Genomic DNA, 15,666 nt, shown 5'->3' on the forward strand with positions numbered 1-15,666 from the left:
AATAAAGATCAAACCATGTGCTCTTTATAAGAAACACACACTAAATATAAAGACAGAAAGGTTAAAAGTAAAAAGATGGAAAAAGACATATTTTGTAAACACAAACCATAACAAAGCTGAAGTTGTTTTAGTAATGTCAGACAAAGTTAACTTCAGAATAAAGAGTAATAACAAAGATCTTTTTTTAAGGTGATTTCACAATGATAAACAAATTATCAAAAATGCTTAGAAATCCAAAATGTGTAAAATAGGAGTGGAGTTTCAAAATATATGTGGCAGTAATGGACAAAATAAGAGAGAAGTAGACAAATCTATACAACAAAATTTAAAGGCCAAAAATCAGGAAAAAATAATTTTAAATATTTTTACATAGGGATATTTTTGAAGGGATACACAAGTATCTGTATACAAAGCTTTGTTTCTGGAATGGCAGACTATGGGTCGTGACTGGAAAGGGCAGTTCTAATTTTTATTGTATATAGTTTTACATGTTTCAAATGTTTTACAATTCACAGGTTTCATTTTACAATACGAATATAATTAAAAATTAAAAATAATTTCTTTCCCTACAAATATGACCCTTCATTTTATATAGCACTGACCATATACACAAAGAGAAAGAGAGAGAGAAAACCTCAGCGGCCATTAACCTTTCCAGGGTTTATTCTATAACATTGATGTGGTTTGGGCACTGCTCACATTTCTCTACATTGTGTTGAACTCATATTCATATTTCATGGTAACTTTTGGCACAATGCCAGTTTTATCCATGGAAACCTTATATAAATTGTCATTTAGATGAAAGCTACTTTCATTTTAAGAACAACAAGAATCTTTAATGATTTTAAGCACAGCACAGAGGTGGTGGGGGTGAGACACTAAGGATTTGATACAGTGCAGATTCCATTCACTGTGATTCTTACTCCCCTTCAGTTCAGATCCAGCACTATAGACAACACATTTCTGGTGTGCCTCTCAAGTAATCATGGACTCTGTTATATCTAATCAATCCAAGATGATACAAAAGGCACTTAAGTGACTTGATATGCTTCTTGGTTTTAGTTGTAGATATTGAAATTAATACAATAGTATAGATAATGGGTTGCAAAATATTGGTTTGAATCTATTGTTACAAGTATGAAGAAAATATTTAACATTTCAACCTTTTAGGTAAATTTATGTTTATCTTAACTAATCAATAAGAAAATGGGTCTGCTATATTTTATTTAATGTTTAAAAATCTTCTTTGACTGACAGTTTTTTGACACCAAAGTATGAGTCATATGAGTCATATTTACATTCGTATCATAGCAATAATGCAATGTCAGGTCATCAATATTTATCGACTGAATGAATCGAAATTAAATTGACACAATTTCTTTTATATATGTCCTGCTCTAATATTTCACTAATTCTTAAAATGTCACATACACAAGTATTTATAAGTGCCTCACAATTGTTTTCAGATGTTACTTCTATTGACAGAGTTTGGTTGAGAACTAGCGAAGTTTTACCACATGCTCCACTGACTCTTCTGGTTCTGTTGAGTACTTATGAGTAGCGATAAATGCCGTTTAAGGAACAAGCTTTTCTCTTTAAAATGAAGTATACATATATATGTACATGGTCTATAATTTGTCTTTCTGTTTCAAAGATAACTTATTATATTAAAATATAATGTGATTTGGAGTAAAAAGCCACATCTAATCAATTAGCAAGTGTGAAATAATGATATAAACAATATAATCTAATTATTTTGTAAGTAGCTTTAAGAAACTTTGAGATAAACTAGTTATGACTTCATTTTAAAGCTAGTTAGAAAATACTGTTTAGATAAGGTTTAAGAGATTACCTAGAATTAAGACAGTATTTTAAGAGATAGGTGCATTCTTAGTTTCAGTGGAAGGCTCAGGACCTGGGGTGATGGAGCAAAAGGAGGAACCCATAAAAGATGAAGTGAGAGCCTGTTGTGGAGAATGAGCCTCTTTTCACAGTCATATTGTTTTTCTATTTCTTTCTGCATTTTTTAAAATTATATTACTACCCCTTTTTCCCACACATGTATGAGATTTTAATATAAATTTCAATTTTATAATCAGTTCATCCTTCCATTATTAAAAAAAAATACCTTCTTATGAGCAGTTTTAGATTTACAGCAAAATTAAATAAATACAAATTTCCCACATACTCCCTTCTCTCAAACATTCATAGCCTCCCCCATTATCAGCATCACTCACCAGAGTGGTACATTTTTTTGCCAAGGACAAACCTACATTGACAAATTAAAATCATCCAAAGTCCATAGTTTATAGTTCTCTTGGTGTTGCAAATTCTATAGATTTGGATAAACGTATACTAATATGTATTCATTGTTATAGTGTTTTAACTGCTTTGAAAACCCTCTGTGTTCTATTCATCTCTCCTTACCTGCCCCACCCAATACCAAATATTAAAATCAGAAAAAGGCAATAATTTCCCTTTAATTACTGTTTTTACTACATCCCACAAGTTTTGATTAACTGTGTTTTAATTTTATTTAGTTAAAAATACTATTTTATTTTTCTTGAGATATCTTCTTTGACCTGTGTGTTATGTAGTAGTGTGTTGTTTAGTCTCCATGTATCTGGAGATTTTCCAGCTATAATTTTGCTGTCGATTTCTATTCTATTTCATTCTTTGACCTCCTGGCTTCATACAGAATTTTTTTTTTTTAATTTTTGACTTTTTGTAGTTTGAAAATGAGGCTTAGATATAGTTTATTTATTATTATTATTATTATTATTATTATTATTATTAATTTTCATCTTGCTTGTTGTTTTCTGAGCTTTTTGGATCTGTGGTTTGGTATGTGGCATTAATGTGGAGAAATTCTCTGTGATAATTGTTTCAAATGTTTCTTTTGTTTCTTCTCTCTCATTTTTCATCTTCTGACATTCTCATTATGCATATGCTATCCTTCATGTAGTTGTTCTACAGTTTTTATATATTCTATTTTGTCTTCAGTTTTTTTCTGCTTGCTTTTTAGTTTTGGAGGTTTCTACTGAGATAGCCTTAAGTCCATGAAATTCTTTTCTCAACCATGTTCAGTCTACTAATAAGTCCATCGAAGACATTCTTCATTTCTGTTATAGTGTTGCTTATTATTTTTTAAAATTTCTTTGGTTCTTTCTTAGGATTTTCAACTCTCTACTTATGTTGCCATCTATTCTTACACACTGTCTACTTATCTAGTAGAGCCCTTAGTGTATTAATCATAGTTGTTTTAAATTTCTGGTAGGATAATTCCAAAATGTCTGCTATATTGGAGTCTATTTTTGGTGCTTGTTCTGCCTCTTCAAATTGTTGTTTGTTTGTTTTGACCTTGAAGATGTCTTGCAATTTTTCTTCATAGCCAGACATGAGGAACTAGGTAAAAGGAACTTCTATAAATAATTCTTTAGTATTGTGATTGTCAGGTGTGTGTGTAGGGGACCATTCTATAGTTTTTAGTGAGTCAGGTGTGTGTGTAGGGGACCATTCTATAGTTTTTAGTGAGTCTGTGTTTCTCGGTCCACTCCTCCCCATCCCCCACTGCCCTTAAGTAGGAAAACATGACTAGAGAAGGCTAGAATTGGTCATTTCCCTTCTCCCAGATCAATTAGACTCTGATAAAACCATCACAGGTTAGGCTATGATTAACTACTTTTTCCGGAGGACAGACTATGTTGTGAAAAACAGAATTCTCTGATGTGTTTCAAAGGGTTTCTTTTCCCTTCCCCTAACTGAGCACAAGCAGATTTTGCTCCCCTGTATTCACTGTGAGAACCTAATAGAAAGAACTCCAGGAGGTAAAATTAATAAAAGTGTGTGCTCTACTCCCTAGTGACTAGATTCTACTGTAGTTTTTTTATCTCTCGGACTTGTCCATGCTGTGCGTTCAGCAATTCTTCAATTACAATTCAGATTTTCCCGCCCCAACACTGGTTCAGTCTGATTCTCTGAAAATAACTTTGTAAGTATCCATTGTTCCATTGTTTTTCTTTCTCAATTTTACTATTAAGAAGTCCAGTGCTGATCTAATTCATGAAATTTTTTACTAACTTTCTCACTCCAGATTGGTACAATCTTCTCTATATCCCCAGTGATTTTAAATTTCATGATGATGTGTTTTAATGTGGATCGTTTTTATTCATTTTGCTAAGGCCCCCATGGGTCCTTTCAACTTAGAAATATGAGTCCTTCTAGGACTTTCAATCCATTAATTACATAAGGCAGAAAAATTACTCTGTCCCCATTTTGGGAAGAACTAGTGTGGAGAAACCTGGTGTCCCAAGAGATTTTTTTTGGTCAATACCATGATTTTACTTTTAAAGTCCTTAGGCATAACTTATATGAAGTGAAATATGAGTCAATTTTTCCCCCCAGACTTTATGGGCAAAACTAAACAGAGGATAAGATGAGGTTTTAATTAGAGTAATTGGACAATCAAAGAAAGACAACTCTGTATCAAGGACAGTATAAGGGAATGATTGAGTAAATTGAGCATGATATAATCTTAGCAGGCGTAGCCACAAAAAGGATGTAATTTAAGGCCACTTCTGCCCTCTCCCTTATGGGCTACAACCCTGATCTACAGAAGCTAGCCATTAGTTGGCTCATTTTGATATCTAGAATTTGGAGAACATTTAGAAGCTTGGCCACAAGTCAGACTCTGTACCTCAGTGAGGCCTACAATAAAAAACAGTATGGCATAGTTTTAGTCATGTGTCTATTTCCATCATCTTCTTAATTGATTCTGAATTCAGGGTGGTGGAGAGTGGGAATATCTTCTTTCTAACCTATAGACAGTTCTTATATTCTATTAGTCACTACCAAAAACAAATGTACCAAGAGCAGGAAACATTTCTGGCAGAAAAAACTTTCTTGTTATCTCCTATATTTTCATACTGTCCACTTAATAATTATTTTTATAATTTTTAACCTAGAAAAATACAGTATGTGTTCCAGGTGTATAATTTCAAAGATGGACTGACAGAGATAATAGATAAATATGCCAGTTATATCTCAGAGGCTTAAGTCACACCTACTTGGTCATTTATCTTGACAGGTTTCTATAGCTTTTATAATAATGATTTACCTTTGGTAAGTTCACAGATTAAATTGAATAATGAGCTCCTGGACAATGATCAACTAATATCTGGTCAGAGGTCATTAATTCGCATTGCCTCTCTACAGTGTCCAGAAACAATGGCTGCAATTTACCCACTTTAAAAAAAAATGCCTAGAAAGAGCACCAGACATTTTGTATTGTGGCGACCATGATTGTAGGAGTACACTGTTATTGAATTATTTCAGGTAGAGCGTCGTGGAAGATATATTTTCTAATATCAGATAATAGCAAAAAAGTACAAATGTACATGAATACAAAGGAGGTTATTTAACAAAGCGTGACAAAACAGCAATCTTAAATTAGAAAGTTATTCATGTCCTACACTGCTGAAGACAAGGAAGCCTTGAAAATAGGCTGAAATAATGTTATATTTAAATGAAGCAACTGCTACTGGCAGATAATCATGAAATAAAGTTAAGACAATTGATTATAAAGTATATATATTATAATAATACCAAATATAAGAGAGAAATTGATTATATACATATATTACAGGTATGGTACTAAATTAAACATTTAAAACAATTCTTAGAATTCTTTAGAGTATAGGTAGCTTCCTACAAATTGTCATTTATTTAAAACTCTTTATTACATTTATTTAATTATACACACAGAGAAATAAATATATGCACTTCAATATGGAAGCTATTTTCATATCTGTAGAAATGTATATTATAACCAGCTTTATTACAGATGATGCTTAATGATTAATTCTGCTATCCATTTGAGCAAGTACCATTAAAATAATGCATATCCTAGGCACAAAGCTAGGTTTATGGAAGCAGACTCCTATAGAAAAACAAGTTTGTTACTTCTGTCTTAGGGTTGGTTTCCACGGAATCTGTTCTCCACAGCTGCTATCCATTTTGGTACCACCCTCTTAGTGGGTTTGCATACATCCAAAATCTTTGAAAATTTAGAACATTTAGGGTGAGGTTTAGTACTGTCTTGTGGCAAGAGAGGGCATCACTTGTCCACATTAGGCACAGCAGAAATCTCATCTAACAAGTGGATCAATCTGTAGGTGTTGTCGTAGTAGATTGGACGACTCCCACAATAGCACCCATTGTTGCTTGGAAGTCTCTGAATGCTGAATAGGCTCCTACTTTGTTTCCCTTCTTCTCCTCTGTCTCCCTCAGCCCCCACTGATCATGCTCCGTCGCACTTTCTTCTTCAGACTTACCAGGCAGGTGATGTTCATCTTTTTACCTTGGCAATACAAAATAGTCTGGATTTTCCTTTATTCATTTTTCAAAGTATCATTTGACATATAAACTATGTCATTCTTCCTTCACAGACTTCACTTCAGATTTTTAGAATGATTTTTACTTATTTCAGTAAAATCTGATGATGTACATTGAAACATTTGGCTCACATATCCAAAGGTATTGGAAATGATTTGTAAGCCTGGCTGTAGAAACAATCATGGAGGAACATACACCGGTGCCACCCACCCACCACACTCAGAGATTCTGACACTAGTAGCGTTGTAGGGGCTTGTCTTTGTTTGAGCTGCTATTACAAAATTATCGTAAACTACGTAGCTTATAAATAACAGAAATTTATTTCTCATAGTTCTGAAGTCTAGGAAGCCCAAATCAAGATATCATCTGATTCAGTATTCCTTGAGAGCAAGCTTCCTGGTTTATAGACAACTATCTTTTCACCGTAACCTCACATGATGGAAGGAGTTAGGTAGCTCCTTGGGGTCTCCACTATTACAAGGACATTAATAATAACCCCCAAAGGCCCCATCTCCTAATATCATCACATTGGGCATTAGGTTTCAACACATGAATTAGGGCACGGCACACAAATATTTCATTCATAGCAGGACCCTATATTCTGGCATTTCTCAGTTGATATTCAAATAAGCAGCTGTAACTGAAAAATATTGGCTTAGAGTATAAATGTAAGAGAGCCCTTTTGAGTCTTAACTGACCTGTCTTGGAGACCTGTTGTAAAAAACAAACAAACAAAAGAACAAATAAGCAAAAAATTAGATAATAAATATCAAATGTTTAGTGTACTGCCTAGCACAAAATAAGCACTCAAACCGATGATGGTGATGACGAAATTTTTTTTTTACTATTATAATAGTTCTAAATCTCCTTGTGGTAATGTGGATTTCTCTGAATGATTTGAAGTCTTCTTCTACAAAGTAATAACATGCTATAAAATACTGTATAATGATTAATAATCTGTTTCTCACTGTCCTTCAATATGTAAACAATATGTAAAGTAGTATGTTTTAAGCATATTGGGTTTTACATAAATAACTCCTTTCTTGTGTCAAATAGGTGGTTATGTTCAAATATTTCTCATCAAGATCTACATTAAATTCTAAGTTTCTATGAGACTAATGTTGTGCCATATTTGTCAGGATGGGAATAGTAGGCCTTGATTTGATCCAATTGAGTAACAAGACACAAAAGGCAAGGGAATTGAAATGAAAGAAAAAAGTCACAAGTGAAGTTATAAAATTTTACAGCAGGGGCAAATTAAAATATATTTATGAGAAAGCAAGTGAAACATCCTTAATTAAGAAGTAGTTTAAAAACAAAAACTACAGTTGTTCAGAACATGGTAAAGAATAAATCCTTTTGCCCACTGATCTTTAGGTGTCTTACAAAGATTAACCATCAATTTCAAAGGGAATGTAGTAAAATAAATTAGAGTATATATTAAGATACCTTCCATGATACCTTCCAGTGTGCATTTTAAAAAAGCATACTGAATCACTAAAATAGCATGAGCTTTTTACCTTTATGTCTGAGAATTTATATTTTTTTAACATACAAGAGGGGAGACATTTCTTCACCCCCATTTAGTCATTTTCTCCTTCTCTAGGGTGAAATTTACTGACACATAAACATAGTTAAACATTTTGAGGATATTTATTCTCAGAAAAAAAAAGGTAATATAGCCTAATATAAGTATTATCAAATTTTTATCTGCATGGGAAACAGAAATAAAGACCATATACCGAAGCTGCCACGCAATAGATTTAAGGTAGACATAAAGAAAAAAAATGACAGTGAATATGACAAAGTATAAAAAAGGAATACAAGCAAGGTCAATAAATAGATATCTTATCAGATTTGTTTCTGCCTAGAATTTAGCGGATAGAAAATATAATTCTGAGATATCTCTTACTGCACCAGCGAGTTATCATTGATTCAGTCACAGCTATTTTGAACAGTTTGCATTTTTTAAAAAGCAATATAAAAGTCTTCATGAAACAAAATAAAACCATTTCTTATAAATAAATTAACCTCTAAATTAAGTCTAGGATGAAGCATTCAAGCATTATGTTAACAACAGGTAATGTTTTGAAGTCACACATTTTAAGACGATTTAAATAATTCTTGCTTTTCAATAGGTTTTAATAAATAGCCTTAACCATTTACTTAACCATCTTCTTAAACTGAAAAGTTACCTAATGTGAGCATTATACACATAAGTTTCTTATACTTTACATATCATCTCTCTTTAAATCATAGAATAATAATAAAATGATAAAATAGTGTATTAAGAGTGTTAGTGACCATACAAACAGAGCTACCATCTGGTGGATAACTCATCAGTGGGCCAATTGCCAATGCTGCAAGATGCAATGAAATACTGTGTTCTAATATTCCTAACTTCTCAGAGTAAGTAATAGTGTTCACAAAAGTTTAAAACCTGTTTAAATTCCTAAATCCTGCCTGTAATATTATCACCTGAAAGACATACTCATTTCTTCTGAAATTAGTATTAACCTAATATTATAACCTAACTTATTAATGTGTAGGTTGGGAAACATTAGAGGCTGGTTTCTTCAGTTTAATTAGCCTCTAGTTGCTGACTTGTTTTGATAACATAAATAATTAGTTTAACTGCAAAAGTTGATGTAACAGAAATAATTGTCAGGCAATTAAATACTGTAATGATTTCAGTTCCTGGGAAATATACATTATGTAAGTATAGTAATAAAATTGATATGTACTTGGTTTGAACTAAAAAACATCTACTTGATTTGTAAAAAATATTTTTATAGATGCCATGTTCTTCATATTAGAAAACACTGACTTATATAAATTTACTCAAAATAAAGTCTAGATTAATTCCTGTAGTTTTTCTTTTTCCCTTTTATATTAAGCCTGGATGTGGCTGTTAAACTATTTGTCTATTCTCTGGAACTCACAAGTGTTTACTGGCCATTTTAGTTGGAAAAATGTAAAAAATGAGATGATTTTGGTAAATTCATTATAAAATGTTGTATTTCTTATTTTCCCTTTTTATGAAATTGGAGATTTTTAAAATCCTGGCCAAAATAAACATTTTATTTCTCTACATGTATATAATAAATAGTATATTCAAAAATGACACCATTCTTTCATTTTTCTTGTAATTCCTTAACGTTTTAACAGTTTTACATTTAGAATGTTTTTTTTTTCCTTATATAGTCAGGTTGGATTTATTACTAATACAATTTTATGATATTAGTAAGGATCTTCATTTCTTATCATTAATGCTTACGTTACATGTTTACTACCTTATTTTTAGTTTTAACCCAGATGCATGTGCAAACTGACGTTCAAGAATTAGACATTCCAAAAGGACATACTGCAAATAAATTACTGAAAGGCCTTGACCTTTAATATCTCTGCTCTTCCTAAAGGAGCACCATCAAAGAATTACTAAAACCTTATAACTTCCACTCATCATCATTAATTTCAGATTATTTTTGTCCATTATAAGAGAACGTAATTTTCTATCGTTAGGTATAAAATACTAATCACGCATATTTCTCTAGAAAATATATTATATGCTATATTTTTCTGAAACTATCTCGCGTGTATAGATGCAATTATTTAAAACTAAAATATAAATTCTATCCTAATAAATTACAATGAAATTTAAAATTGACTTAATGTGTGAGATAAATATTCATTCATTTTTATAAGGCGGCATTAATTTAAAATATTTTTATTGTATTTCCTTCTCTCCTATTTATTCTCCTAAGAATTAAACTACATTCTATTAATTTTTCTACTTTGTACATAATTTGAACATTTATGTTTCCATATTTTATAAGGAAACTCCCTTAAAATTTTACTGATGCATTGATTAGTCTTGATTTTGTGTAATATTTTATCATCGAAATCTATATTCTTAAAACAATCTTATTTATATATTTTAATAATACAAAACTACAGTATTTTACCACAGTGTTAACTTAATGAATCATGTGAAGGATGTGGGTATTTGATATCACAGTGCCTGCCTTCAGAGTATGAGGAGTATTCTTATTTCTCAATCTTTATTGTGTCCTGTGTCTGTGTTACAGTATAGCAACCAAACAAATGCAAAACAAAATAAGAAAGTTAAAATCTGTACTTATTAAAATCACTAGAATGTACGTTTGTCTTAAAAATTGACTGAATGGTATATATTAGCATGATTTCTATGTGCAACAAGATATAATCTAATTTTCCTAGTTACCTATCTTTTCCATTAAATATTTATACCATTAAAGTTTTATATAATGTATGACAGGGAAGAGCATATTTTATTTTATAAATAAGTATTTTCTTCATGACATATCTTCTTAGCAATTACAATGTCTTAGCTTTATCATTTGTCTACCAGACACACAATTGACATTCCCATTCTCCAAATTCATCTTTCTGACCTGTAATTCAGTTTTGTGTCATTTCTTACGGCAATGAATCTTTTTATTAATACACATTTGCATCTGAACTCTGATGTTTTTAGGCAGAAATAAATGAACAGTGTCTTTCCCATTGGCTCAAAGTATATTTTGACAAATCATCTTCTTGAGTCTAGATACTTGTTCTTGACTGATATAATTAAATTACAAATGATAGTGGGAGGGGCAACAGTTTCAAAAAAAAGATCACTAAATTAGTCAGTTTAATAAATTAATTTGCAATGCTATTTTGTAGTAGAAATTTTTAAGGGTGTAGAATAATAATATTTCTCCCTTCATTATTTCGAAGACATTGGAATGACTCTTTTAAATTACCCAAATGCCTTTAAAATTAACATTTTTTACAACAGTGATATTAACTGTATCTTATATTTATGTAATACTTTTTATTGTATGTAATGTATTTCATACATTGCCTCATCTCATTTAATCACTACATCAACTTTTTAAAATTGATTTTTCAAAGTTCTTACAGAGAGTAGTTGATACAGTGAGAATTAGAGGTTGGATCTTTTGAATCCAAATCTAGATATCCTGACCCTAGGTTACACACTCACTTGCTACTAAGAATAATTAAATAATCAAACCTATGTTTATGAAAGTCAGAAGTCGGGAGGAAACTTTGAACCTTATGGTCTATGAAAGTATCTTTCCATATATTTTCAAATTTTAGAACTCTCATTGAGCCATACAATAAAAATAATTTTCTGTCATTGAGAATGTGGAGGGATTATAGCAACTATTTGCCCTGAATCCATTATTCAGAAGGAAATGAACCAACAAAAAGGCATAGAGGACACTGTTGGTGACCTTTCCTAAAGGTGGAGAGAGATGTGAATTTCTCTCACTGTCTCTCCAGGTGGTTGTACTGTTTGCATGCTGAGCTGCACAGCTTTGAAAGGGCTTGCCCTGGGATATGACTGGGCTGGATTTAAAAGGAGCTGGCCACTGAATAGCTCTGCTAATTTTTGCATCTCACAGTTATGTGGCTGACAGCTCCTTTTGGTGGGGAAACCTTGGATATATTTCAAGGCAATTGTAGTTTTGTCCCTCTGGCAGCAAGCTGCTGCAACCAGCTTAGCCCATTATCCTCTTCTCTCACTGAATTTAATCTTGAGGAGAAGACTGGGTTTTTGGTCAGTATAGAGGGTAAGGGATGGATAATTAGTCCCCATTTTTGCTTAGAGAATAGCACTATATAATAAGCTAGCCTTCAATTACTGAAATAGGTTTGTCTATAGTTCTAGTGACTTATAAAACACTTTGTAAAAACCACTATTTAACATTATGTTATGTTTTTAATATCTCATATTTTAAGCTTTATTTATTACACAAAACTTTGGCTATACTATTCAATATTCAGAGAGTAAAATGCACTTTCATTTTTTAATTTGTATTAGAAGATTTAAAAATACAGATGGCTGCTCTGACCAAAGTGATTGAAAACTCCACTGTACAGTTGTCTACATTGTAATTTTTTTTTAACTTGGCTTTTTTAATCTCATGGGGTAGTTTTTTAAAATCAATGCAAAGTAATTAGAAAATGTAAAATTCTGGATGTTGTAATTATATTAATCATTTCCTTTAATATGCATTCTGTAGAATACCTTTTATAAATACTGTTATCTAACAAGTATATTTGAAAAATAAAATTCCCATGGATCCTAATTAATTAATTATGTAAATTTGTCTTAGCATATTTGTGGGCAGTACTTCAGTTTGCTATCCTCCAGTAGCTTAACATCACTTTCACTTCCCTTTCAGCAAAAATTATAGTCAGAGATGAGCATTTCAATTTGCAGCTGACAGTTTAGGGTTAAGATATGATTCCAGGTAACAGAAGCCAATGAGAGTACACCCAGTTGATGTTTGTGACATCATCTTCCAGTCGGAGTACACAGAACAGCTGAGGTAGCGTTCAGTTTCAGCCCCAGTGCCATTATGATGGATGTTTACATCTCTTCATTGAGAGCCAATTATCTCGCTTTTGTGTGAGGCCCAAGGATCACTCATGCTGCCAGGCTGCACAGAGCACTGTTGGATCTAGCTGAATGAATTGTGTTCCCTGTCTCTGGTAAGAGCCTCTTCTGTTTTACCTTCTCTTTTAAAATAAAGGTAGATGTATCTAAGAGGAAACAGTGTAAGAAACTGGTGTTAGGATCGAACAGGATTACTATCCAGCAGCTTTGAATCAGAGAAATGTTTAGCGTTAAGACAAAGTGTGGATTTAGCAAAATGAATTGAAAAAGAGCATGCTAACGTGTACCTTGCAAACTAATTTTCAGTAGAAAATGAATGGCAGGCAAATTCAGCTTTTCTTTAGAAAAGGAAAGTAACTACTATTATAGAATTGTTATTTTGAATTTGTTTTTTAAAATACACATAGATATGTATTCCACTCTGCTTCATTTCTTTATGTTTTGCTAATAGTAGCAAAGAGTAGAAGTAGAAATGGACAACTAAGTAGTATTGCTATAAATTTAAAATGAGTCGAAGTTTCTAATTGTTAAATGGTAGTTCTTTGGGACAGTTTTCCAAAGTTGTATCTATGTAGAAAAACAAAATTTACCAAGTGAGCAAAGGTTTAAGCTTCTGACATAAATTTATACTACTTTGTATTTATATTTATCATTTAAAAAGGATAATAGCAAATAGTTTTAAGGTACAGTGTGAGTTGCTTTCCTCCCCCCCTCCCCCCGGAATTAAGAGATATTAAATTAACATCATTTATTGCACTGAATGCTTTTAAATATATGAGAAAATGCTGTGTTTTATGTATCTGCAGAATATTTAAACCTTGAAAATAGATCGTTCAATTATTTAATCATTTTCTAAAAATATTTACACCTGAAGATCCTTATAGCATTGTAGCAAAACAAATGTTTTACAGCTGTTAAATTGCTGTGGCTCTAGGTGACTGAATCTGACAGGGGTCCTGAAAAATCAGATCCAGTAAAATCTTTTAATTGACTAAGAATGTTCACATGCTACCAGATGAAGAATTCAAAAACACTTTTAACTCCTCAGATATTATTTATTATCACAATATAATGTGTCGATATTTTAAAATTGAATGCAATTATTTCTGAAATAAAGACAGAAAAGTATAAATAGCTGTTATTTAATATAATATGCCCTCTTATTTTACTAGCATCTCCATCTTTTCTAGGGTAATAAAACTTTTGAATAATAACTTGTCTATCAGGTTTCAATATGCTCATTCTTTTCACATTTATTTTCACTCTACTTTAACAGCAAATATTTCTGCCTGTGGAAACCAATAATTTGGATAATTAGGAACTAGGGTTTGGAGATGCTCGAGTTGTACTTAAAGACAGCAGGGGTTTCTCAGCTCTGTCACACTTCTCTACATTCTACTAGCCCAGTCCTGTTTGGCAGTGCTTGACATTACTGTTGTTCAATTTGTCTCCTTCAGTCAATTCAGGTCTGAACAAAACTGAGTTTATAGAAAGTGTCAGATGTGTATTAACAAAATCTAAAGAACTGAGCTTTGTTGTCTCAGTCAAGACAATATATAATCCACTAAACCTCAAAAGCTTACAAATATGTATGGAGTTAATTTTTTGCAGGGAGATTAGTGTTAGTTTTTCTGTGAATTTTAAAATCTAAAAGTGGCAATCCAAAAGTTTGATAATGTGAACTCAAAAGCATTACGATTCGCCGCTTTGGAACGAATTTTTTTTTCTCTTAAGTACTTTAAAGTGGAGTTGAACGACGCAAAAGTATCGACTCTCATTTTCACAGGTGATCAATCTTGATCAAGGGGAAAGCATTTGTCTTCCAACAATTACTTTTGAAAAAATCTATTTATATCATCCTGTCGGCAATGAAGAAAATCTTACTTAGGCAATGAACATTCTAGACATTTAAAATTGCATTTTCTGCGGTGTATGAATGCTTCTCTCAGTATTAACGTCTCTAATCACAAAAATGTCCTGCTTTGGTAGTGATTGCAGTGTTAGAATTACTTATCTCCTTTTCCTGTGAACGACTTTGTATGACATGGATATATATGACATGATACACCTGGATGGTGGTCCTTATTGACAGCGAGTTTTCACTTTTTATTTTATTCTTTTAAAAGAAAGGATATTAATGGGATCATGGCAGTTTCCCATGCCACACACTCCTTAGGAAGAATTCTGAATGTAAGGTGGCATAGGTAAAAGACGCATGATTCTACATAGATTGCTATGTTCCTTGCTTCTCTTTTCTAATATACATGCCCTTTGAGTGAAGTAATCATCATTTTTTTTTTTTGCATTTTTCTTCTCTGTATTATTTTATCCAGTTCTTTGTATGTGGCGCACCAAGTTAAATGTTACTAAGTGCAGGTTTTAAAGGTCTTCAGGAGCAATGATAAATGTGTACAGTGACTAAAAGATTTATATTAACCCTTCTGAAGTTCTTTGCTTTTCCCAGAGGCTGAGAGGGATATATTATTTTCTTTTGAAAATTGTTCTTCAAATTAGGTCATTACTTATTCTAAAATAACAAGAGCCCCCCTTGTAGGCTCTTCTAGAACTTAGTTTAGGTAAGCACCTTCACTAGCTTCTTTTAATTACTGAATGCATGATACCATTTAGCTTTCTACTTTCTCAGTTAAGTACTTGGATTTGTCATGAATTCTATGCTTATCTTAACAGTGTGAAAATCTGGACTTTTATGGACAACTCTTTAGTTAAGTCAAGAACATAGTAGTCATGATGTCATTTTAGCTTTAGCTTATATTTGTATGTGAATGTATACATATTTAGGTATATATTTTATGTGCATAAAC

The 15,666-nt window shown here is 32.0% G+C and overlaps 1 protein-coding gene across 9 annotated transcripts in view; it reads left to right on the plus strand.

Moving 5' to 3' along the window:
* Positions 1 to 15,666, plus strand: part of MGAT4C (MGAT4 family member C) — a 594,490-nt gene that overhangs the window by 403,307 nt on the left and 175,517 nt on the right. Inside the window, exon 1 of one of the 9 annotated variants that reach the window (XM_016140638.1) lies at positions 12,584 to 12,939. The exons of the other annotated variants lie outside the window; for them this stretch is intronic. The gene's annotated coding sequence lies outside the window, so the exon portion shown is untranslated. Of the gene's footprint in view, positions 1 to 12,583; positions 12,940 to 15,666 lie in introns of those variants that run through there. 9 annotated transcript variants of the gene reach the window in all.

The sequence above is a fragment of the Rousettus aegyptiacus genome, unplaced genomic scaffold (assembly GCF_014176215.1).
Source record: "Rousettus aegyptiacus isolate mRouAeg1 unplaced genomic scaffold, mRouAeg1.p scaffold_m13_p_2, whole genome shotgun sequence".
Taxonomy (NCBI): domain Eukaryota; kingdom Metazoa; phylum Chordata; class Mammalia; order Chiroptera; family Pteropodidae; genus Rousettus; species Rousettus aegyptiacus.